The sequence below is a fragment of the Oxyura jamaicensis genome, chromosome 8 (assembly GCF_011077185.1).
Source record: "Oxyura jamaicensis isolate SHBP4307 breed ruddy duck chromosome 8, BPBGC_Ojam_1.0, whole genome shotgun sequence".
NCBI classification, from domain to species: Eukaryota; Metazoa; Chordata; class Aves; order Anseriformes; family Anatidae; genus Oxyura; species Oxyura jamaicensis.
The window spans coordinates 19,285,874-19,313,038 of record NC_048900.1 but is presented as its reverse complement, the minus strand read 5'-3'; the positions used below and the strand labels follow the sequence as shown (position 1 = coordinate 19,313,038).

At 37.6% G+C, this 27,165-nt stretch overlaps 1 long non-coding RNA gene across 1 annotated transcript; it reads right to left on the bottom strand.

The window, feature by feature from the left end:
- Nucleotides 1–3,001: 3,001 nt before the first annotated feature.
- LOC118170480 lies at nt 3,002–5,719 on the bottom strand. Its single transcript, XR_004752738.1, has 2 exons — nt 5,660–5,719; nt 3,002–3,227 (listed from the first exon to the last, which is right to left on the bottom strand). It is a non-coding gene; the product is annotated as an uncharacterized LOC118170480 (long non-coding RNA).
- Nucleotides 5,720–27,165: the final 21,446 nt, after the last annotated feature.

Below are 27,165 nucleotides of genomic sequence, written 5' to 3'. Positions count from 1 at the left end.
CAAAGAGATCATATTCTCATTTTATAACATGTTCAGATGATTTTTTCTTATAAGTGTAAAACAGAACAAATCATTCATGATCATGGTTTTACAAAATGTACAATTGTACCTTAGCCATAGGAAACACTGGAAGCAGCTAGTGGTAAAAATCTCATCCAAGACTTTTAATTTTTGCTAAACTTTGAGACAGGAGCTCTACTCTTCCTCTTTCAACAAATGAGTCTCACAAGACTATTGGGTAAAGCAGTTCAACCAGCATGATGTAATATTCAGGATGTTTGCAGGCACAGGTTCAATATAACTACATTGTTCCTTATTTATAAACATGTCACTTTTTACTGGCACAGCTTCACACATTTTTGATGATGAGAGCTGCTCTTTCCTTGGCAAAGCAACGCAAATTCATCAGTGCACAAGGAACCAACATCACAAGATTTCAGTGAATTGAACCAGCATTGCATGACTCAAAGCTCTTAGAGATAGGGCAGATTGAAGAGATAAAGCAAGGAGAAACTTCCCTGAAATACAGGAAACTAAGGAAGACACGGATTTAGGAGGAAATGAAAAATTTATGTTTTCTGTGGTGCATCATCTTATTTTGGAAAGAGTCATAGTTCTCTTGTGGGTTTGTCTCTGATCCGTTCAAATTATTTTGATGTATACTTTTATGCTTAAAATTATTTCTCCTCCCTTTTATTGTGCTGTCATGTTAATGGATTTCTATGTCACTTTCTATTTTCATTACAATTTCTGTCAGGAACATGAAAAATCCAAATGTCTTAGTAATTTGTAAACTACCACAATGTACTCTCTTTGGCCTGACCTTGTCATTATTGTATAACTTAATTGGCCAACAATTCCACTTCTTTTCCTTTTCATAGCCTTATTATAGTGGAAAATGAGAAGATACTTGTCATTGACCAGTCAATCAAAAATACACACCATTTAGAGATGAAAATAACAACCTCTCAATTAATTTCATAGAATTAACACTCATTATGATAAAAGTCTCCTGAGATAAAGATTGAGATGAGGACTAATAAGCAGACATTTAGCCATTCCTCTGACAAAGCTTGTAATAAAATTAGGAAATGGAACAGTTTAATTCAAACACAGAATTGCAGTTCCATAGTTTCCCCCTCAGACTAGAAGGTATTTAAGAGACCTTCATTTTTCCCTGCACAAAGAGTCAGAGTACATCTCATTTTGCTAGTTCTTCTGGCTGAAGTGTAGATCTGGCTGCAATTTTAAAAAATGTCTTTCCCAAGATACTTGATGACATTTTCACATTTTGGACTACCTCTCTGATGGGAAGCATAACCATTTCACTATTATGTTGTTATTTCTCACAATGGTTTTACCTCACACAGTTTCTATCTTCAGATGGAGTCATTTTAAACTTGCTAAGGAAAGGATGGTCTTTTCTTTTTTTAACTGGTGGGTTCATAACATGACATGTTGTGCTGTATCACAAAAGTAACAAAAATATGAGAGAAATAAAATAAGTAATAGACATGACAGAAATCCATGCTCTAGAACTGTCCATAAATCAGTGAGATTTGGGGAGGAGTGGGCCCCTGGGCAAGGCTGCTTTATTATCACTGTGGGAAAATCAGACACTAGTTATTTAGTACCTGATTTAAGGTAACACAGGCTTCAAAATGAAAAACTGTTTGAGACAGAAGCTTTTTATTTCTGTGAAAAGAAGCACTGCTATCGCAGCACCAGTAGTTGTCACAGAAAAGTATAGTCAGATATAGCTATGAATATTTGTTGCTCCTGTATCCCAGTCAAATATTTAAAATTAAATATTGTGTTTCAACATATAAAGATTATGTATCTATTTAAAAGTAATGATTAAAAACATCACTGTCATTCAGTTGTTTCACTAGGAAATTTAAGCAAGACAATTTTCTCTCCTGCCTTGAAAAAAAATCTTTCTAGAGATACTTGCCAAGATATTTCACCAACACTTTGTGTATCTTTCTGTAGTCTTTACAGGCTACCTCTGCAGAAAGCCATGACCAAGAAACAGAAAATGGATGCAGTTTGGAAAAAAAGTCAGCTGGCCATGCCAATTGCCTGATGGATATGAGATTAGAGGACCCAGGACAGGGAAACAGTGATCAGGTAGAAATTACCTTTCGTTCCCCCTCTTTTTTATTTCAGGTCAAAGAGCAAAGATTTGAAATGAGAGCATGGCCTTTGGAAAATAAGCACCTAAACCTTTCTGTACTAGACTACAGTAGTTCAAGATTATTAGGTTGCACATTATTCTCTTTCTCAGTCGAACAAATCAATTTACTGCTTGACAAATAAGCACATAATGCAAAATGCCAACTTACAGATTGATATCATTAAAGAGAGAACATGGTTTTATTGGCAAGGGAACATATTTCGCCTACATTGCAGATCTCATGGTAGAAAGCTTTGTTTATACAGGATATATGACCCATTACATCTTGTATACTATAAAGAAATGAAAGATATGGTCAAATAGCACTGAAATGAAAGTGCAAGCATTTGGATTGTCATACCCATACCACAAACAAAATTGCCTGTTTCTTTACAGGTATGTTAGAATTGGGAATTAATTTGATATAATATATGCATAATGGAAAAAACTGAAAGATATTTTGTATAGAGAAGGTTTTTAATATCTAATAATGCAAAACTAACTATGTGTTCTATGTCTAGAAGTTTTAAATAATCAGCTAATTTTTGTTATGGTTCTGAGGACTCATTGATTAAACTTGCTAAGGTAGCATTCCAGAAATCTAACCATAATTTAATAGGAAGATAAGGAAAATCTGCCTTTAATACAGAGGCTCTATAGCTGTTTTGAAGATTGTAATCAAAGCCTGGGAAGAGAAGGATTAAGTTAAGCTGTATCTTGAGTGTTGTCTCTTTTGCTGTATTGGTATAGTATGGTTCTAATAAAAAAATGCCGTCTACATTTAAATTATTCATGCTCTTTTTCATTAGGAAACCAAAATGTCAATTTAAAAACTTGGTAACATTTTTATGAAAGACAGAGCCTTACAATAACTTTGACATTGCATTCCAAGGTAACAACCTTTTCCTCACAGTTCTTTTTCCCAATAAAAGCAAATTTAAAATTTACATCTTTCAGGAGTGATGAGGCCCTGTAAACAAACATAAGTATGCATAGCACTGTTCCAGGTTGGACGTCTGTCACTCAAATCACTGTCATGCCGCAAGCTATCCTGATACAATCAGAAGGGAAAATGGAGTTAGTTAGATGGGTTTACAGGATGATGTCTGCATGAGTGACAGATGTTTGTGCTCTAGCAACATTAGGTTTTATTATAGAACAATTGCTTCTAATAGCTCTTATGTTTATGTTCAATGTATTGCAAGTTCACCTCTATACCAGAAAAGAAGAGAGAAAAGAATGAGAGAAAAGAAAGAAGAAGGGAGAAAAGAAAGAGGAGAGGTATAAATTTGTTCCCTCCTCCTCCAAATATATATATATATATTTTCAGTAGAAAGTAATTTGGGCAGCTGGTGAACTGTGGAGCTCACCAATCTAAGAGTTCTCAAACACACACAAACTGTGTCTTCATGGTTCAAGGAAGAACCGACATTAGGCCCGAAAGGATTATCAATCACCGACTGCACAATATCTGTTATAAATTGGGAGCCTGATTAATAACAGTGATTCAAGCATGTTACTTGAAAACTGGCATCTTTATTGACTAACTGGACTGGTAACTTTCTCTTTTCATATTGTTTGCACTCAATTTGTGCTGCTTTCAGTTACTGATACTGTATATTACTATTTCTGTTATGATTGTTTTCCACATTGGATAAAGTCCATATTAAAGTGTCAGGTGAAGCAAGTAAATTTTTCATCAATTGCATAAAAGACAGTGCCCTACTTTTGATTTTCTTTTCTAATTCCTCAGTGACTGTATTGCATGCACATCTGTTTTCTTATGTCATTGTAAGAATACATAGAAAACAAGTTTTAACCCCATTGGTTAAAAAATATCCTTTGAAGTTGGTTACCTGATTAGAATTCTTTATTTTTCCATAGTACTGACTTGTTTTTTTAAATTATTATTATTATTATTATTTTAAAGAAAAAATAAGAAGGATAGACTCAGAAAGCTTAATTGCCATATTAACATATGAACATCATTTATTTTTAACCTGGATTCAATTGAACTGAACTTTGTATATTTTTCCAGTCATAAAGTCAATCTATGGCTGAAGAAAGGGACTTTGGATTTCTATCCCTCAATTACCCATTACATTTTAGGCACTCTGTGTAAAAGAATAGATCCAACTTAATCTGAGTATTTTGGTCTTGTTGATAAATTCTGCTTTAGCTCTTTCATCTTCATCCTGTTAGCCTAGTCTTGAGAGTGTACCAAATTGCTCTTTTGACTGGCATAGATGAACTAGAGCTTGTGTCCAAGTGATTCCCAGCAACTGTCTTTCACAAAACTGGCAGAGCTGACCTTTTGCTCCCAAGATAACATGCTCAATCCTGCATACTAACCAAGTTAGTTCTGACAGATTGGAATAGACTGAAGAATAAACCATTTCCTGCAATTTACTTAGTACTGTGATCCTGAAAAATTAAGATATAATATTAATAGACATGTAAGCCATTTAACCTAAAATGGAAGTCACATGCTCTGCAGAATCTCCTGTAAGTATGAAAAGGGCAAGCCCATTTATTAGTTAGTGAAAAACAGTAAATATATCCTGCAAGTACTTTATTGAGCTAGTGTGAAGCTGATCTAGACAGTAAACAACCCAATAGAAATAAATAAACAATTAAATCTATTTTAACATCATAATTGTTAAATGAATACTTATAAATCTGGGACCCTGGAAATCAGATTTCATGAATGACGATCATTATTGGTCCCTTGAAAATCTTTAAAAATCAGAACGTTGAAACAAGGTATGTACCCTAAAAGAAATAAAGCAGATAGTGGAGCAGAAGCCAAAAGTCCACGTTCATTTTTTTTTGCTGGAACATTAGTAACAAACGTCAATGATTGGCTTTTAAGAACAGAAAACTGATTTAGTGATTTTATTATTATTATTATTATTATTATTATTATTATTTGCATTTTAGTTCTCTTTTACATTCAATTTCTAGTTATTTTCTTACTTATAGGAACAAAAAGTCTCAGACTACATTACAATTACTTACAAATGAGATCTGTCTTTTCTTATTTATGCAACTTCTCTTTATTGCTTAGTTGGTCTGAGAATGGAGACTGCTGGAAAGCATAGTCCTCAAGTTGAGAGTGTAATGCAATAACCTCTGTTTTGCAAACATTACCACTTTCTACACAGCCTGTGGGGCTGCAGGGTGGGATGAGCTGGGATCTCTGCATGGCATCAGCATCACAAAGCTGATTATCCTGCCTGTTTGGCCAGGTACAGAACACACCCTGAGGCCCTGTCCTGGCATCTTATTTCTGTCTTCCTCCTGTGATTGCTCTGCATCCACTGTAGAGATGTTAGTACTGCTTTTGAGAGTGTTTGCTTTACATGCATTCATGTGCAAGAAAAAGGGTGTTGTGCAGGGTGCTATGCTGCCAGAGAAGGCAGATCCCAAAAGGTAGTGTCGGAAGAGATTTCCAGAGAGAGGAGGGGAAGGACTTGAACTTACTGGGATAAAAAGATACACTTGAGCTGGACACAGAAGACTTCATCTGCCTTCTTCTGTAAGCTGAGGAAAGTAAGAGTTACACTAACATAACAGACCAGAAAAATAGTTTTGTTATATTCCTTTCTGAATCATGAGGTATTGTGTGAATAGGAAAGAGTTAACTCAAGGAGCCTTGATAGGACACTTCCCAACAGCTCCAAGGCTGGTGTTATGGTGGATTAACCTTGGTCATATGTTCTTTTCTTTATTGAAATAGAAAACAAATACCTAAATCTGCATGATGTCTCTGTTGCTGTCCTCTTCTAACCTACTCACAGCTAACTCATTACACTGAAGTTTTAGAAACATGTTTCTTGATTAAAACACCTGTCAGTTTTCAGATGATATCTAATAGCTTAGTGTTAAACCTCTCCTAAAGCCATGGGTAGAAGACAAATGTTGACATTCTGCTAATTAAAGCAGAAAGAATTTCACAAGGTCACTATGAAGTCACATATGGTACAAGATCACAGAATAAAATCCTATGACTATTTAAGCAATACTTTCTTTAAGCAATACTTTCAGCTGACCTTTGCCCACCCTGGGATGTGGTTGGGGGCAGGCTCTCCCAGTAACTCAAGTTCCTCTGTGGCACACTGAAATAAAGACAAGAAAGTGAAAAATGCTGAGTGCCTCATTGATCAGTTTTTATCTGCTACTGGGGAGACAGAGAGGAGTCCCAGAGGAGTCTGGAAACTCCAGTGATTCTTTAAAAAGGTCCAATAGAGAAGTGTGCTCTTTCAGAAATACAGACTCATTCCCATGGGAGACTAAAGGAAAGATGTCTTCCTTGGAAGAATATTTTCTTCAGCAGCAGAAAACCCTTTGCACAAGAAAAACAGCAAAGTAAAATGCAGACCAAGAGACTTTGAGGAGGAACATTCATCAGGCTGAAATTACGAAAAACGTTCTCACAAATCATACTTCAAAGAAAAGATGAGGTCTACAAGCAGGAATATTGAGAAACCTCAATATTCCATGGAGCAGGGACCTCTCTAGAAAAATGTAATTTATTGGACACTATTCCCAGAAGTGTGGTATTCTGAGCACAGAACTAAACTCTTTGGCATACCCTGTAGCATCAGTGATTTAGGATATGATTCAGTGTCCCATTGAAGTCAGCAGGACATTTCAGCTGTGTTCAAGAGGCTTAGCCTTGCACTCTTGTGAAACAGAAAATTCAGAGTGCAATTTGTAGCTGCAGGTATGCTGTCAGGGGAGGAAAAGCACTGCATGCAACAAATCAAGCCACAACCAGGCCAGCTGCCACAGAAGAGAGAAAAGATATAGCCAGAGTGACAGCAGGCAAAATATCAGGCATCTATGGACAAACAAGCAGGTGGGCAACATCCAGGCAGCATTACAACGGCTGCCTGAGGAGCACCAGCCAACATCACAGAACTCCAGAAGCAAAGCAGCTGAGGCAGAGACAAATGAACCAACTAATACACTTTAATGCAAGCAGCCATACACTAGCTAGCGTGGCCAACCAAGGGAGTCAGGGGCTATTCCAGCAAGATAAAGGTTCGAGGGAACTGGGCCCACCCTGCTCTAGGAGTCAGACTTGAATCTGCTGCTCAAGGAGAAACAGGGTCCCTGTCACAGGGTGTGGGGTCTGCTATTGGTGCAGAGCAGCTTGACTCCAGGCAAAGCAGCAGGAACATGGCAGGGTTCTCCCAGTTACTGGTTCACCCACGGATGCACCTCCTGCAGGCAGTCCTGCCCACCCTGTTTTCCACCACCACCACCAGACAGCACCAGTGCTGGCTTACAAAAGGAATGTAAAGCAAAGGGAGCTGCCTGTCACAGTGAAAGACATTCACTGCTGTATAGATAATGCAAGTAGTATCACTAAAATATACCAACAGAGACATTTGCATCTGTCTAGGGGCCTAGCTAACAGCAATAGGTTTAAAAGGGACTGAAGTGACACCCCAACTGAAGTTTTAGAGCTTTACAGGAACACACATGGCCAACTTTCATTTCCATTGCTATTTGTATCATGTGGGGAGCTATCATTGCCCATATTTCTGGACAGGTTTAATTTATTTAGGATATGCAGTAGGAAATATTCAGCTTGGCAATTCTAATATGCAGTCCCCTACAGTCCATGCAATTCATTTTTTCTAACTGGCTGGTGTTGCCCTCCTGCTGTATTAGCCTGATACTGCCCTCCTGCTGCTCTGTCCACCTGCTTCAAATTTATTTCCAAAATGTTTCTCTACTGTAGGATCTTCTCCCTAAAGGGGAATGAGTTAATAGGTTTACTCTTCTTGATGTGCTCTTAGATCCCTTCTGCACTGAGATTTGACTACTGACTATACAATTTCTTCATTTTCTATTTCTAAGCTGAAGATAAAAATCCCCTAGCCAAAGAAAGATGTCTTAATGGAAGATACTTTAATTTGAAACCTGAAATGGGCATATATGAATGACTTGCATGCTATTACAATCTGTGTTGTAGCTCTTGTTTCTTTTCAAAATAGCAAGAAATGGAAGAAATATACCAGGTAAATTTTTGAAGTAGGATCCCAAAGCTGATTAAAGTTCTGAACACATAAGATGAACTCCCCTTTTCAACTCCTGGAGAAGACCCATAAATTTAGCAAGAGAATGATAACCTCCATATAAAATATTGAAACCATCCCAGAGAATATGAGTCAATAATATATATCCCTGTTACAGAATTCCATTGAATGGTTTAAGCAATTTGTAGACAGGAATTCTATCTATAGTAAACGTTATACAGGAATTTCTATACAATGTTATTGGTTTCATCCCTGTTAAATTGTATTCCAGTCTTCAATATGAGACTATAACAATAACAGTTCCAACTGTGCAGATATACTTTTGTTGATTACAGAAGTAAATTTGTTACTACTTTCTCTTTTCTTCCGTTATGTAAATTATTATATAACATTTTGCAAACTTTTATTGATTTGCTGAGGAAAAATTCTCACTGTGTGAAACTGACCATTTTTCCTTGTAATGCAGACCTGTGTACAGATGATGGAGGGAAAGTTTCTTATTTTCAAATGTAATTGAATAAGCTCTTACTGGAAAATTAAGGATTTCTGGAGAGAATTCGGCAGAACAGATGTATGCTTTCCCCAAATGAAAAACATGCATCTGTTTCTTAGAAATCTGAACAACAACAGCAAAGCAGTCACACAAACAAGTTGTGTTCCCCCCCCCGCAGATGGTTCTTATTTTTATACAAATAGGGAGGAAAAAAGCCACAATGGAAGTTTCTAAATGAGGCAATGAAGTGCATTCTTATCAATGAAATTTAAATGGTCTCCAGGATGAAATTGTTTTATACAGATCTACCCAATTGTATCTGAAAGCCATGCAAAAGTCTTTCTTATTAAAATACTGCCTTTCAGCCTCCCTGCTTCCATTTAGTCACAGTCTGATCTCCCTATCAATTCATTTTTTTTCCATTTCTGTTACCTGTAGATCATTTTGCTGTGCTCCTATAACACGGATTTAGAGTTTGTGGTCAGGAACTGATATGATCCAGAGCAAACCCTTTTGATTAGATATTCCTGTTCCATGTTCAGAGCTGACAGGAAGGATATGCTTTTTGATGTCATGAGCAGCATTTCCCCCATCTCCCCAGTAATCATGTTTTGCAGCCACAAAAATGAATTGATAGAAGAGTTGCCCCAAGTATCAAAAAGCCCCATCCAGAATGACAAAATATCTTAATGTAATTAAATATTAGGATTAATTTCTTAATCCTTATATTTCTCACTTGTCCATTTGAGAGATGGGTCTCTAGTAAAATATTCCTTTTATTCCTTCACACTAATGAAAACAATATCATCTAGAAGTCTAGCCTGTGTGGATAGCAATGATAGGCTGGATAATTGCAGGATTAATAACTGGCATTTTATTGTGTCTGAAAGCAATATAACACTATATAGACTTTGAGTAACTTGAAAACATAGCCACGTTGTACAATATTGCTACCCTGACCACCTTTTCCTTTCACTTTTTTTTTTTTTTTTTTTTTTTTTTTTCTCCCAAGCATGGGAACAATTGGACTACAGAGGTATGATTGTTCCTGGGTCATATTCTCCTCTAGGGTTTCCAAAAAGCAAGCAATGAAGCAATGAAGCTCAGGCAGCTCCAGTAGCTCTGTGACAGAGTAGAACAAGTTTCAGTAACTGCTGTTATTCCTCTTCATTTACAGCACAGGCCACAGGGTAACTGTTTAATGTGGTAGCCAGATCCCTGAACCTCTTGTACATTTGCTGAAACATGAAGCATTTTCCTAATACTTTGAGCTTCTTGAATAAGTGCAGGATTTCAAAGTTTAAAAAAATAAAACAAAAAAAATCTAGGGGCTAAACTCTACTGAATAATCTGGCTCTGGAGCGAGAGTCTGCACAGCAGTGTCCTTCCTTTGTGGCTGGGACACTTCACCCTCAATTACGGAAAGTTACCTTTTAATAGAACTGTTCTCCCTTTGTCGCTAGATTGTGATGCTGGGCAAGTGGTGGAAACTAGGAGCCAGGCAACCAGCACGCTAAGCAAAGCAACTATGGATCTTAATTAATGTGCAGAACAGGATGTAGGCTTGGACAGTTTATCCATGCCATCTGGATACAGTACGGATGCAAGTGAAACTTGAACCTAATCTAATAGGTAGGTCAGTTGTATGAAAAGAGCTGGTAAGAATCCCCGTGTAAAACAATCTTAAGTTAAACAGACAGGCTGGCAAAAGAGGTTGCAGAAGTTGCTCAGGCTGACTTGGAAGCCCCTTCCACTTCCATGGGACGTGTGGGCAACTTGGCACTAACTGCAGAACATCTTGCCTATGTCTGCAGCCACGCTCCCTGCCCCACCTCCTCCTGTGTGCTACTCCCACAAAAGATTTGTTTTCACACATTCTGCTGGAGAAAACATTACTTTATCCCATTCTTCCTTGTGAAATGAGGGCTCTTTTCCCTCCTGCAAGGGCTTTCTGTAGCTATTCCACATACACTACTCAACCTAAAGAACTTTATCATAATAGATGCTGAGATACAATGGCCCAAATGTGGTTATCCTGTCTATCCTATCCAGTGCATTTTGACAGATACCATCATTTGGTTTAATCACCTTGATAAATATCATTTTCACCAAATAAGTATTATTTTAGTAGCACAGATGTTTGCATCAGTGTAGCAAATTTATTAATCTACAGAAAGAATTGTTATATTTTTACAGAATGTACTTTCTTTTATAAAAGTGTGCTTAAAATAATTGTTTCACTTTCTTGGGTCTCAAGCTTAGTTTACATCATCCTGAATTTCCTTCCCCTCATCCTTCCGCACAGCCATTCCCACAGTAGGTGGCTTTCTATCCTTTTCTCACAGATCTTTTAGGTTAACTGGAGACAAATTAACACCACTGCTTTTCATATAACCTTCAAGATGCATTTCTTCTTGTTTCATAAAAAGAATAGTTTTGGTACATGTATTTCCAATATGAACACATACCTACTCTGGCCAGATCTGGAAATTATACCACCTATTTTATATCTTGACTACAAAAACTTTATCTCTTTAGGGCATAATTTGTGACATTTTTGATTGACTCCTGAATATTTAAAAAATTGACCTACACAAAAGTTTCGAAGCCACTCTATATTATAGCATTTTAAATATGGAGAAGAACAACCATTTCTTCTATGTGCATTAGCCCAGTACACTTACTGTAGATTACTTGGGTTCAGACAGCCTTTGTAGGTGGATGCTTGTTAAATCCTGAACAGAGTCAGCTTTTAGCATTCAGAAACACAAAATGAGTACTAGGATTATGGCTCTTTATTGTGGCTTTTTGTATTTGTTTAGTAAAACTCTTAAATATAAAGCTATGAAGGACATGCCATGAGGGATGATTTGAGGCAATACTTAATTTTTTCCCCTTTTTACAAATTTTGTATTTTCATGAAATCAGATCAAAACCATGTTTCAGTTTTAAATAGTTTCCTCTTTCAAAACAGAAAATCATGAATGGCAGATTTTCTGGTTATGGCAGTTCTAAGGCATAACTGCTCTTCTGAATGAAAATGCAGAGATGCTGGAAGACTTTGCTGAAGTGGCATCCAGTAATTTAAGAGTGAAGCATTTTAATTGTATAGTACGTGACACATCAGCACGTGTGAGAGAACTGTGTACATGTACTTGTGTCTATGCACACCCATGTATACAACTGATAGATGGAGAGAAGAGTCCTTTCTATTCTCAGATAACAAAACCAAAATGTTTTAGTGAGAGATATTACTTGGAACACATTCCTTATCCAGAAGCCTCCTACAAAATAGATAGCAGTATTTTTTTGCTAGTGCTTGTATACCCCTATCATTCAGAGCAGCTGAGATTGCTCACGATCATGCCATGGAAATAACAGCAAAGGACTCTTCTGCTAGAGTATGGAAATGGTTACATTGTGAGAACACTGAACATTTGACTAATTTCTACTGATAATCTCTGTCTTGACATCTTTCACTGCTGTTCCACCCCCCACCCATCTGCAGTGAAATAAGATTATAGAAAAGAACCAGGAAAGACAAGACACGTGAGCATCAAGGCCTGAAACTGTTGCCTAGTTATGGAAGATTTTGCCATGCTTTTTAATCTATAAACCCGTAAGCAACCATTTTATTTTTTCCCCTTTAAATGTTCAGAAATCAGTCAAGCTGCACAGCAGCAAGGTTGTGTGCTGGCAGAAAACATACATCTAAAATTCTTTTGTTGTCCAAACATATACATACATACACACTGCAGTACATTGGATTTTTGTGGGTAGGAGATTTTTATTTTTATTTTTTATTTTTATTAAAGCTGAAGTTCACAAACACCATATATGATGTGTAAGGATTAGAAATAATACCGCAGCACTTCAGCTTCTGTACAGAGGGACAAAAGCATCTTTTCTCTGCTCCTGTAAAAGTGACATGATAGCTTGCTTATGTTCCCTACCTTAGCGGTCCAGCTGTGAGATCTGGAAAGCAACCATTGAATCTCTCGCCTCTTTTCCTTTAGGAGTGTCACAATGTGCAGCTTTCTTTGTGTTGCCCATATGCCAGCAGTCTTTTTAAAAGCTACTCTTGCTCTGCTGCTGATCATCTTTGCAACAGACAGTAAGTTGATTTCAGGAGAACTGATTTCCACTGCTTTCAGTGAGAGCAGAAACAGGTTTTCTCCCCTCTACCCCCCTCCCCTCTAAAAAGTACTTGGCATTAGCTACAGACAAGTTTTTAAACTCCTATCAACAGTTCTTGGAACTAGTATAAGTGCTGATCAAATTCTTCCAATTAAAATCTGACAGTGTGAAGCAATATAACATTTAGCTGCAAAGTGATTTGGTGAGAAGTATAGAAAATAAAGAAATGTTAAATACAGTGAATGCAATTTCACCAGTATGTCTACCAGAATTTTGTCACTTGCTTTAGCTGGCATAGTATTTTTTCTTTGCTGTGTTCAGTACCATGCACAGTAAAGACAATCAGTGGCCCAAATTCTCATTTTCTTTCCATAACCAATACATTGAGTTGGATCTGTGCATATATCCTTGACAAGACTTGAAATTCAGAACAGTTTCATTTGTTCCAATAGTTTCTTAAGTTATTTTAGGACAATAATTCATATTCCAGCAACCTAAGTAATCCTGATTCATCCCACTGCACAAAAGTCTCTCTCCAAAATAACTGACGAACTGAATATCCTCATTCTTCCTGTTCAGCATCCGTGCAAAAAAATCAAAAAAATCTTATTCTCTGGATAAGCATTCTTAAATGTTCCTGTCCCTCTTAGCCATCGTGTACAGAAGAAGCAAAGTACTTCTGCAGTTGTTCTTTTGTGCCCAAAGAGGAAAGGAGCAGGATTTCAGCATATATTAATACCTCCACAAGGAAAATGTGTTATATACTTAGCCTCACTCACCCTTTTAGCATCAGTCTAAAAAAGGAGCACTTTATGAGCAGTAGTTAGTGGAGCTACTTAGGTGAACAAAGTAAAAGAGACTGAGACTGCTACACTTGAGCCAGATGAATCTATTCATATCCAGATGCCTCCATAACAATGACTGCAAGTGAAAATTCAGTCTAGGCAAGAACTAAGTGCTTAACTAAAAAGGCCTTTTGCTGCAATAATGTGTAAGTAGAGACAAGCATTACAGACCAAAGAAATAAACACTGGTGGAAAGAAAAAAGCTCAGTCATGAATATCCCAGGGAAGTATGAATCTCCAGGGCTGTGAAGGGAGAGAGAGTGGACGCTGTGACCACCCTGTGTGACACAGGCATCTGTCAGATAGGTCAGTGCAGACAGCTCTGGTGGTTCACTGGCTTCCTGCCCTGTCACAGGGGAGCAGGGCGAAGCAGAAACCCCATGTCAGAAGCACAAGTATCCTTCTCTCCTGTAACTAGATCAGAAACCAGTTCAGAAACCAAAGCTCTTCAACATTCTACCCCTTCTTTGAGGTGCACAAGGCTACAGCCCAGCTCAAAGAAGTTAATATGTTACAGAAGTGAGTTTTGAAGTGTGGCGGGCCTAGAGAGAATTAATAATAAAGTACACCTCAGACAGAAAACTTTGAGTTTCTCCTGAGTTACATGCCGCTATTTGAAGTCAGTAGGCATAGTTCCTTATTGGCAGCAAGCAGAAAGCCCTGCACACCCGGGCATTATCAGCTCTTTATACAGGAACACAGTATCTGCTTGATAATGCATACACTGTTTTGTCATTAGTTGTTAGTGCACCTCCCAAAACAAATTGTCCCTCTGTGGTTTTATAATCATGGGAATATTCTCAGCGGCCCTATCAGACTGGTTGCATTCTGGCTCCAGACGTCTCTGGAAAATAGCCTATTGAATCACATCGGAAACCAGGGCAGAGTTGACTTCCTGGTGGACTCCAAACAATTAAAAGGCTCTCCTTGGAAAGCACAGCCTGTACTCTGTTATTTGTGCAGTGCCACACTGCCTTGCAGCCGGCATAATCAGCTCCATCTTGGTGACTCCACCCCCAACAAAATGGGTAAGGAAATAGCAATCTCTCTATTGTTCCAGAAGTTTATGCAAGAACTATTATTACTTTTTTCTTAGCTTATTTTAGCCACCACACTTAAGAGACAGCACTGACCTGGTCACTGTAATGCCTCCTTATTTCCCTATTTACCTCCTGTTAACTAGAACACCAAATCACCGGTGTGTTTGCCTGACAACACAAGGTGAAAAAATATCCATATGGAATGATTTCTTACAGCTGTGAAGTGTCCCCTAGACATTAGAAAGGAAAAAAAAAAAAAAAAAAAAGGCAAGCAGCAAAACAAGAACCCCAACAAAATCACCCTTTTCCTATTATCATATGAAGAAAAACATTTTCAACTCTGAAGCACTGCCAAATGGTTCAGCAGATTTTAGAGACTTCAAGACTCTGACAGACTGCAACTCCCGCTGTTTACCAGAGGGATTTAAGAGGTTCTCTCTCTTAAAATAGCCATATTTTTGTCTTCCTGAGGGTCAAAACCTGCCACTTTCGCACTGCTTTCAGCAGACATTTTAACCACATCGCACTTGGCCATGTCATGGGATTCTGAAGAGACTCTCAAGATTCTTCAGTCTTAGGCTGAACAGGAAGAATTGGTAGCACTCCTGCAAACATTCCCACCAGATGCACAAAAATACAGGGGGAAAACACTTCACATGGGGTATTCTACTGCACAAAAACCCCTTCAGCGTATTTTAATGGCAATGTATCAAACTGGATTACGTGAGTCATATTTACCTTATGTGATGTGACATTATGACACATGATAGACTACCTAAAAATCATTATGCCTCAAGAGCTTATAACCCAAATGGCATTTTAAGGCATATTAGTCAGCCAAACCCACCCCCACCCTGCTATTATCCGTAGCAGTGGGGGACGTGCTGTGGTGAATCAGAGCTTAGCGATTCTTTCCATGTGCATAGGAAACACCGATTAATTGGAACAGTGACAAAAAAAAGTCTCTTTACCTGGTAAACAGAATTCAGCAATGGGATTTTACTTAATGAATAGTATACAGCTAAGTACTTCAATCTGTGGAGGTGAGAGGTGTAGAAAACTGATTAGGTAGCTCATATGCTACTGCTTTTTCACATGCTGGAGGTTTGATATTTTTAGCACTCTCCTCACACAGTAGTCACCACAACTGCCAAATTTTCTGCCACGTGGTAATGTAGAGAGAGACTTCCCCAAATTAAGAGAGAAGCAAGAGAGGAACAGACATCCTCGCTCCATCTGGTTTCTCAATAAATATTCCATTTCCTGACACCGGACACCTGCCACCTCCAAGTCCCTCACCGGTTCTCCCTGTTCTACTTCGGCAAGCTCCTCACTCAGCCCCTCTCCCTGCATTACGATATCCTGATGGGTCTGGCACATCTGGCAGTAAATCAGCAGAAGCCCTGACTACTGCTGCATTAAGCATGATCTAGGTCTTAGCACACAGTGCACTCTGGGGCATAGTTCCACTACAAAGCACACTGGATTTAAATTGTTTATCTATCTAAGCCTTAATTTATGATCTTTACAAAGTCCTCTAAAATGAAAGAACCTTTCATTTGTACAATCTTTGTTTAAGAAATAGGGAAAAAATGTTGAGGGCACAAAACACTTCTGGCACCCATCATTCCCACTGAAAACCAGTGGGATTTTGATATTAAGTCTGGTTTGTGCCTTGGAAAATTTCCTCCATAACCTCATCAAAACTAAAAAAACTACAGAACAACCTCTGAATTCAAATATTATCACTAATGAAAAAGTCTTTTGTAGGATATGTGGTGACAGAGGGCTAGATTTGACTGCAGGAGCAGGCTGCAATCCCTGGCAGATACTGACTAGCCTATGTGACCTTGTAATGATGTTTAAAATTTAAGAAATCTCATTATAGGCTTGAAAAAAAAAAAGTGTGTGTGTGGGGGGGGGGGGGGAGAGGGGTGGGATAGATCTATGAGAGGAATAAACACTACCTCAGAGTACACTGGCCCAATTTAGAGAGAAAAATCCACCAGTAATATTTACTCCATGCTTTAAGGAAAGCAAGGCCACTTTGTTTTGTCCCAGGTGGTGACACAGGGACATCATCGAGTCAGAGACAGGCCATTGCCTGAGGGCAGGAACACAACCAAGAGGGCCCTCAGCAAATTCTGTCTAATCTTTAAGGGTTAAGGGGTTACCAAAACATAAGCTTTATTTATGATAAAGGCCAAAGGTAGATGAGGAGAATGACACCAGTCATATGAATGTTTATGGAGAAGGGGACTGGTCAATTACAAAATAAAGCCAGTGTAGTTTTTGTGGAATTTCAATTAAATTAAAACTATTTTGTTTTCACCAATTGGTGGAATCCAATTAAAAAAAGACCATATCATCCTTATTTTTCTGAACTTAAATTAACATTAGTCACACAGTTCTCATGTAAAACTAATAATAATCCAGCCATCTGGGCTTCTGTCAAACTCATGTTAATTCAAGCTACACCAAATATATATATATATATTGCCTGCCTAAGGTAGCATTTGTAAAAGTGTTATGGTCTGCAGAACTGTCATGCACTGTCAGCAAACAGCAAACTTTAGAGCACCTTTAATGTTACACCACAGTGCTGTTGTAGTTGACAATTAAAATAGTTAATGTGCAAGCTGGCCTTTAAGTGTTACACTGCTCAAAATAATTGATTGCCTTTGTATGATGACCCCATAGACACGTCTTAGTGCTCACTGGACAAAAAGAGAATTTTAATAGCGCATGTCTGCGGCACTTGCAATCGTGTTTTTCTGCGGCAGTCATGAAGAAAGATGTGACTTACAACAAGGCTCACTGAGGACCAGAGTACATCAGTGATCTGTGTGGATCACTTCTGAGTAATTGTGCCTCCCACAGTATCATATGCAGCACCATGGTCTTCCAAACTGAGATAGCGTGAGGGATTCAGTCTTTTAGTATTTTTATATTGCTCCCATAGGCACACAGTGTTTTCAAGCCCTCTAGCTATTAATATTTCTCAGCTATTTGAGAAAGAAGTCCTCCCCTGTGCCTACCTTCGTGTAGATTTATGGGGCATAAGGAATTGTAGGGCTGACCTGTTTGGCTGACTATTTAAGGGCAAGGGGGAATTCATGTTTCCACCCCCTGCTTACCTGTTTTGTGCTACACATTCAGCAGCACAAACAAATTCAGCATACTCAGCTTGCCAAGAAAGATTAGTACTTCAGAGTTGAAATCAGGGCAGACTGTATTTCAAGCCATTCCATGCCCCCTCCCCCCCCCCCCCCCATTATCCCTCTGCCTCCTTTTTTTTTCTTTTTTAATTATTCAGGTTAGAAATGAAATGCAGTGGTTATATTATGCTAATATCAAACTCATTAATGTTAGGAAGAAAAAATATGGAAGGTAGCCTGCCAAAAGCTAAGCCTTTGCTTTTGCATTCATCCAGTAAAGTTCATTGAAATGGGAATTCATCCCTTTACTCTGGATTAGAATTAAACTCTCTTGGCTTTTTTAAAGAGCTATATAAGGGATACTGACTCAGGAGATGGCCCTAGAAAAGTGCTATTCAATATTAGAGCCTCCTATTACAATTTTAGTTCTGTGACCTTATGCAGAAAATGCTTAATTCAAGCTCATCGAAGACCTAACCAGGTGCTTTGTCATGTGTATCAATAGCTGGGAAGGTATGCTCCAACTGCCAAAGTGTCTTGCATTACAGACCTTAAACTTGTTAAGAGATATGCTATTACCCTTAAATACAAGCACACTAGAAATATAAAAGCATAGATTTGCTCATCATTTCCAATTCCTTTTCCATGATGAGTCTCATGGCTTCCCTCGCATGTATCCAGAGTTTTGTCAGAAAATAAGACGCATTCCATTCTGAATCAGATGAAAGGAGCCTTTCCTTTACAAAATGCAATAACCTTCTAAAAGTACTTTTTCATGCAAATTTCTCGTTCTAGAGTTTAGGACTATTTTTTGTAAACTAAAACAAGTAGGCAGGAAGTGGCTCTCAATTCCAGTGTTTAATTACAGGGATAAACACTTCCATAAATTATTAATTCTTCTCTGGGAACAATTTTTGACCCTGCGGACAAAACTACTAGCATTCCAGTTATTTCATTATATCAGTCTATATTATCGCCACACTATTTTCCTTCCAAAATGTTTATATAAAATTTATAATGTGATGAAAAGATCTTCCTCCTAATTTTTGTATGCAAATGTAAAATCTTGTCCATTTCCTCACGGTATTTGTTCTGTTTAATTGCATTTTAAATGAACATAAAGTAACTACCCCAAAGATATTAGCATGCTTCTGCCAGGGCTCTGCAGATCCTCCTGGCTCATGTTGAGAAGCTGCCGCATCTCAGAAATAACCTGATCTTCACAGATAGCCCATGATGGGGGGTGGAGGAAAAGCAGTCCTAGAAAATGGCTTTGGGATGCTCCTTCCCTCCCCTTTTCTGATCTGAGTCCAGTGTTAGAAATTTTAAAACCCAGTATCAGCTTAGAGAGAAAGAGGGTTTTTCTACAATCACTGGTTCCCTCCTTCGGCCAAAACAACTTCAAAATACACTGAAGACAGAGTTAGACAGGGCTGGTTGGCTAAAGTGGCTGTAGGCTCCAAGAGACGGTAATAAAGAGAGCACTGGCAGCCATTCAGCTGAAATAAATCTCAGAAAGAAATAGAATAGAAAAAGAATACAAGTCTGAATTGATTTTCAGAGGTGTTGTGTCTGCAGCAGTGCTACAAGCACTCATCTCATTGAAACCACCTGTATTTACTCCCCAAGCATTTGGCCAGGCTGTCCTCAGGTGAACATCAAGCATCAGCCATTCCTGATGTCTGCTTGTGACAAGGGCTGCATATCCCACAGACTCTCCCCTTTAATGATTATGAAATTGTTTACATTTGCCATTTGCAAGAACTTTACATTTGTGACAATTTCAGAAAAATAAGTCAGTAATGTTTCCTTTTGAGATCTTTAAAGTATCTTGAATAAATTCCTTGTTTATAAAAAAATGTATAGGGATTCTAGGCCTTAGAGGAGGAGGATGGTTAGAAATCAATTTGCCATGAGCAGATAGATCTTTTGAGGCTGAAGGTGAATTTCTTGGCTATCCAAACCCTCCTGAATCTGTCAAAAGTCAGATCAAGTTCTCTGAACATTTTTAGAAGACTAAACACCTGGAGGGCTCTAATAATTGATGGTAAGAAAAAAGCTGGGTACTTTTGAAGTTAGTTTTCTATGTGAAACATATCCAGTGTTATTTAAATAAAAGATAAATCTCCTTTAGTGAAAGAGAAGAATAAGAAAAGTATTGAGGAGAATTAGAAAAGTATCAAGGAGATTTTCCAGTGGCTTCTTATCCTGAAAGGGACACTTCTAGTTCTACTCAAGAAATTAATTTGATCTATAGAGCCTTTAAAACTAATTTTAATTCTTCAGTACTTGCAATATATTCAGTTATTTAAAATATTAATAAGTGTTCACTTTTAACCACATTTGAGATGGTTATCAGCTCCTCTTCTTCAAACTTCCTGGCTTTCTTTTAAAGCAATATAAAAAGTTTTCAGGCTGAATGTACAGTGAAGATAGAGGTAGAGGAATAAAAAAGGTATTCTATAATGCACACTTTATAGGATATATATTCTGCGTTGGTCTCAAGAAAAGACATATCACAATCTTACACCCTTCCAAAATAAACTTTCTCTAAGGTTTGATTCAGTCATACTCAGTTAAAATGCCCCAAAATGTCAAGTATTATCATTTATACTTAAACAAAACAAAAAAGTACACAACACTGAGTAAAAACAAACCACCCCAAACCCCCAAATCACTTTACAATGAGACTCCACTATGTAAAAGCAATGACAATATTTATCCACTGTATCATCTTGCAAGAATTGTATCTTGACTCAAGCTACTCAAAGACAAACTTGAATTTCTGCTCCATGGAAAACTTCTGATTTTTCTCCCCAAATCAGGATGAAGAATTGTTTTCTTTCTTACAGGGTATTTCCATTTAGAATGGAAAACAGAAAGGCTTTGATTTTTTTTTCTTAAAAATCAAATGTGACATTCCTGCACTGAAATGGTATGATTCAATGAAGCTAAGTGGAATGGGGTAATTTCAGTGCAAATCTGTGTCACACTCAAGTGCTGTGAGACATCAGCAAACTAATGCATTATGACTTCCATTTTCCATTCTCAGGATGATGCACCAAATACCAACATAGAAAAATTGAAACAAACTCTTTCACCTTAACATGGCACTATGGTGGTTCAAGCCAACAGATGTGCCAAGTTGACCAGAACAACCAAGTGCTTTTTTCCTGATTTTTGATAAATCAGAATTATTAGTTTTAAATTGCTAGAATCTTGATTTACCATTAGAGAGCTTCATAAATTGTTCCAATTAAAAATCCCTGACTACTTCTTTGTATTCACTGCACTTGAGTCCTAATCCTCCTTTCTGCTTTTAATTGTATTTGCCATGGCACACTAGTAAAAAGCAGTTAGTAATTCTGCCTTCATTTCTGTATAACACAGAAGGAAAAGTGTTAAAGCAGTGCCTGCTCTAGTTTTACTTTTAGATACTAGCAATATTCTAGATTTTTCTTTCTCTTGGGATCCTTCATTTCTTTATTAAATTAATGACATTTTTGCACCTCTTTTCTAGAGAAGGGTTTTCAGCCTGCTCATTGTAGAAGCACTCTCCCAACTCTAAAAACCCATGCACTAACCCCAGGGAGTAAGCCTGGTGACATGTAGACTGCTTAGAATTTACTCACCTCGATAACACATTAATTTTCAGTAGGGACTGGAGCTGGGCATCAGCATCACAGGAGCAATAACATGGCAATAACATGAAAAATCAAGGCAGGTATATTTCAATAACCCAATCCTTCACATACCCCTAATGATATATATATTTTTTAATGTTACTCCAGACATTGATCAAAGACAAAGCTCAGTTAACATGCAAAGGGAATTGTCAGATTGTTTACATTAAATGGACACATTTTCATCAGCCTGTTTTCATAATGAAGTGTCCTCTCCTCTGCACAGAGGGTCATTTAAAACACCCACCTACAAAAGGAGGTGGTAAAGTCAGAAGCAGAATGCATGTTATCTGCATTTTTTGTTGTAAAAACATCCTCTGAACTTGAGCTCCCCAAAACACGGACTCATGTTTTAAATGTCAGGCGATGCGTTAGTGAAATGTCTGATACTGTTTCCAGAGTTGATGGCAGAGTTTCTGCTTGCTCAGGAGAGAAGCAAACACAAGGCAGACAGGGAAAATATTTGCTGAATGAAGGACAGAAGTGCTAAGAAAGAAATTGCATTTTCTAGCTCAAGACAAGCTTTGTAAATGTAAGAGAAAAAAATATATTAAATTAGCTCTATTGTTCTCAGTTCTGCTCTTTGCTGTCATGACAGGGTCCCTCTTCTCTTTCAGGCTTCTACTTTCTATATTCAGGGACATACTATTTTGCTTGCTTCCAGACTGATGTTTCTTGGCTCCAGAGCTGCTAAGTCACTGTGTATTAGCCAATATTTCACTCTTCGGTTTTCTCTAGACCTCTCCCCTCCCCACACATTTTTTTTCCTTCTCACTGACAGTTATAAAACCTGAATGTCTGAAGGCAAAAAAGTTTGAAGAAGAAATGGCTAGAAGAGAAACCACAGAAAATAAATCTGATGAGATGGGGCCAACTTTGTGGGAATTACAAACCCATACAGACTTTACCCATACAATCAGTAAAAATGAAATAATGTTTGTAAGCATCTTTAAAGTCTTCAGAAGAGAAACTTCTTCACTAACGGCTACATTTGTATAACTGCTAAGTGATTTTTCCCTATAAAGCACAACCACCTACATCTGAACTATTTACCTAGACTCAATTGCTGCCAAAGGACAGAAATTAGCAGTCCAGTAACTGCCTTAAGTTTATGTCCTTACATGCTCTCAAGACAAGATCAATTTTATCTTAGAAGTGCTTATTTATTCTAGTTTTAAGTGGAGCCTTGTTAGCTAACAGATATCAACATTTTGGAATTGAAAAAATTAGGCTTGAAAATTAGATGATCTCTTCTGGAGAGAACTGCTCAGGCTACAGCTGTAACAAAAAGCAAGGTGTTTTGAAAAGAAGGGAGGGAAGGACAGACAGGACCCTCCAGAGAGTACTCAATAAAATATATGCAAAGCAATAAACCCAGGAGAGAGAGTTCCTGTGGGAGTCAAAAGGTAAAGCTGTTGGGATGATAAATTCATATTGACTTCTGCTTAATATTTTATTAAGTATATGGTTTTGGCCATCTGTTTTTAAAATAGGATTTGGCTTCTTCTGTCCCCAGGCCAGCACATGCAAGGGAATAGCACGCTGTAAGCAGGCTGGAGGTGAGGATTAATGGCCATACGCTGGCGTGGAAATGAAGAAATCAGAAATGATTTCTCTCTTCTTCTGTGTTTATTTCACTAGACGTATGAAGTGAGCTGACAGAAATATTTGCCCCACAGATCATTTGGAAAAATCTAGCAATGCATACAATCTCCAAGACAGAAGATGCAACAGGAGCTTTCCTAGGGCTTCAAACACAAGGCACAAACTTTTGTTATAAGATGGTACTTCACAATTCCAAAAGGAACCAAACTAAAACCTACAGGATAACTCACCTTAAACAACTGGAAAGAGCAATAATTTCCTCCTAGCTGCATGTAACATTGTTGTTACTAATATCAAGTCATAATGGTTTGTCTTATCAAAAATATTTAGTTCTCAGCTTATTTTTTATTATAGCTACGATTGGAATACATTAAAAAATCTCACTGATTTCATATTTTATCTTATTAATCTATAAACTATATTGCCATATAGTTTATGTGGTCAATCTTCCTGGAAGTGTGTGGACTGTAAGTAGTGCAATAACTTTGGGATTTGGTTGTCCAGTAGATTCACTCATATCCTCACTTCATAAGGCAAAGTTTTTTTGTTTTGTTTTGTTTTGTTTTTGTTTTTAATTCCTTTTTCCTGTCATAAACCCTACAGCTGCACTGAGCAGCATAGAAAACCTGTGCAATCAACATTGGCATCTTGTTAAGGTTAAACAGGATAACTCAGAAACAATATTCGATTATTAGACAATATTAAAGAAGGGTAGAGGGATGTGAACACGTGCATCAGCTGTGATTGACACACATCTTTTAACTCATTCTACAAGACTGTCTTGCAGTACTGTCAATGAAACATTAAAGTAGAGCCTATTTTTACAGTTCATCTCACTGAAGTGCAAGCCAGGCCAGTATTTATGGAGGCAGCAGTGCATGTATGTACAGCTGTCATGAATCCCAAGTATAAGCAGTAGATTTTTGTTATAATCATTCTTTACTGAAAAAATAAACTACTACATATTGCATTATTTACTATATTTTTCAGTTCAAGCATACTGAGCTTATGTGTTCCCCATAATGTTATGACAGTTAGCAGTACATCACATATAACATTGATTGCTATAAGTGTTCAATGTGAATTTTGTCATACCAAATAGCAAATCACAAGATGTGCATGTAGCAAGGGGAATGAGGGAAAGAAACTTATATGCTTCTGTGTAGATTGAAGACAACACCTTAACTTTCTTTCCCACTTATTCAGACTATTTCTTGTTTCCTGAGTGAAATATCAGGAGCTTCCACAACTTCAAAAAGGCAATTCTTACACTTGAGTTTAGTCAAACCCAGAGTGAATAATTTGAGAAAATGTAGTTATTCTTTAATGAATAAAAATATTAATTGCATTTGTTACATAATTAAAAGTCAAACAATCATTTTTATTTTCATAAAGCATGTGGGCATTTGGCAGAGGTCTACAAGTAGCCTTGTGATTAAACAACTAAATAGGATTGGCTCAAAGAAGTCTGAACATTCTTAATAAACAATACTTCACATTTATAGAAGTTTCAGAGGTTCATAATGATTTGCTTACCTGACCAATTTAGTTTACTTTTTTCTCCCCCTCTCACATTCTGAGACCAAGTGAATTTCCCTTGAATTATTCAAGTTGTTTCTCCTATTTCTATGGTCCAATAGTAAACTATTATCTCAAAAATGTGACAATATAAATTGAATCTCGGCAGCACTGGTTAGCTGTGGTTGCTTGGCTTGTCAGGGGGAGTCTGCTTGGTTCAGTGAGGAGGGGAGCAAATTTGTACTCTCCCTAAAAACACTCTCCCCTTTGATTTATAAGCTTCCTTTCCATGAACATTTAGCCTTAAAACTGGCTTTCCAATAGGATAACACAAAGAAAGGTGTTAACCCAAAAAGACTTCATGCACAATTGATACAGATACCCAGAGATTTCTCTTTTGGAGTCTTCTCTTGTGTTTAGAAAGACAGTTCTTCTACTGACCAGATATACTGTGAAAGTAGGAGAATAAACTGCAAAAAAGCATAGGAGGTAGAAGCTTTCATCAAAAGAACATAAAAATGGCAGGAGAGAGACTCTTGCTGAGCAATTGGACTGCATAATTGTCCAGGGATTTTTCTACTGAAGCTTGCAGAATTTTTCCCAGTGGAACAGTTTTTTTCAAACAGAAAATGATGATTTGATAAAATTGAAACTTTTCACATCTGTACATTAATTCCTTCCAAATTTTTGATGGATCATTATCAAAACAACTCGTTGAAGAAGTATTTCAACTTGTTTTAATGTAACAGGATACAATAAAAAGTGAAGTTTGTTTAATTTAGTTTTTTTTTTTTTTTTTTTTTTTTTTTTTTTTTTAATGCAGTGAATCCAAACAAATATTTCAGGGAAATCTTACCTAGTATCAACATCTTCTGTAGACAGGGCATTCCACTATACCATGAAGCTTCCTCATGCTCCGTCACCTGTTGGAGGCCAACAGTTTCCTCAACAGTTGCCACCCCATCACTGGTGCTTGTGAAGGAGGATGCTTGGAGTAGGCTACATCTAGTATTTCATCCTGTCCAAGCTAACAGTGCATATTTACACTTGGCTATCCTGTTCCCTAATATACCTCCGAGTATAAGAAAGATTTTAAATTATGAGGCTTCATAAAGACACAACTAAGTAATTTCCTTCTAATTTCTAAATTATCCCTCCACAAATGCTGAAGTATCCCATTCCCATAGTCTCTAGATTCCTCCTTCCTCTTTTCTCTCTGAGGTTTTTTGGCTTTCAAACTTGGCAAGTAGCTTACCAAAACAAACACTGCATGAATAATCTGATTAAATGTTGGGTGGTAATCCTAGTAGTATTTTATTTCTATTTTCAAACAGTAGAATAGAATAAGCACCCTTAAAAGTTTGACCTTTGAAAGCCACAATACTCAACTTATTTTAAGAGAACACTGTGTCCATAGCAAGGCTTGTTTTTCAGTGTAAGATGCTGCCTTATCTGAGTGATGAAATGGGGTGTACCAATCATTTTAAGAACATTTCAATTAAAAAAAAAATCTTTTTAAAAAATCTATCTTAACTCACATTTTAAAGTAGTTTACTCAAATATTCCAGGGGACTTGAATTCAACTTTTCAAAATAATTTATATAACTAAAAGTTTAAAATCAGCTGGTGGATGCCAAATACTCTATTAAAACACTCAATAAGAGAAACAAGCTCTATACTGCTGACCATAACCAGGGAGCAAATTAGTTGTGCTCTAGATTAAAATTTAAAAAAAAAAAAAAAAAAAAAGTCAAAGATGATCAGTTTACAGTAAGGATTAGGGTGCATTAAGAACTATGGCTTAAATCAACACAAGGTTTGTTAAGTTTCATTTTTCTTTGGCATTGCTATCTCTGCTTTCTTCCAAAATTGAAAGCTGAAATATTGAAATACCGTGGAACTGGCTGTGTGCTGTGTACTTCCGCAATCTACTCAGAAAACTTACACAAACATCCTTGATCCAGATGGGATCCACCCAAGAGTGCTGAAGGAGCTGGTAGAAGTGCTCACCCAGCCACTTTCCATCATTTACCAACACTCGTGGCTAACCAAGGTGGTCCCAGTTGATGGGAAGTTGGCAAATACAACCCTCTATCTACAATATGGGCAGGAAGGAGGACCTAGGGAATTACAGGCCCGTGGGTCTGACCTCAGTGCTAGGGAAGGCCATATAGCAGATCATCATGGTGGAGTGCTATCACACAACACACACAGGACAATCTAGTGATCAGACACAGACAACATGGGTTTATGAAAGCCTGATCCTGCCTGATTACCTTGATCTCCTTCTATGACAAGATAACCCATTTAGCGGACAAGGGAATGTCTCCAAATATTGTTTACTTGGACTTTAGCAAGGAATTCCATAGTGTTCCGCATAGCTCCTCATGGCTTAGATGGATGTATTGTTCACTGGGTAAAAAACTGGCTGGATGGCTGGGTCCAAAGGGTCACAGTGAA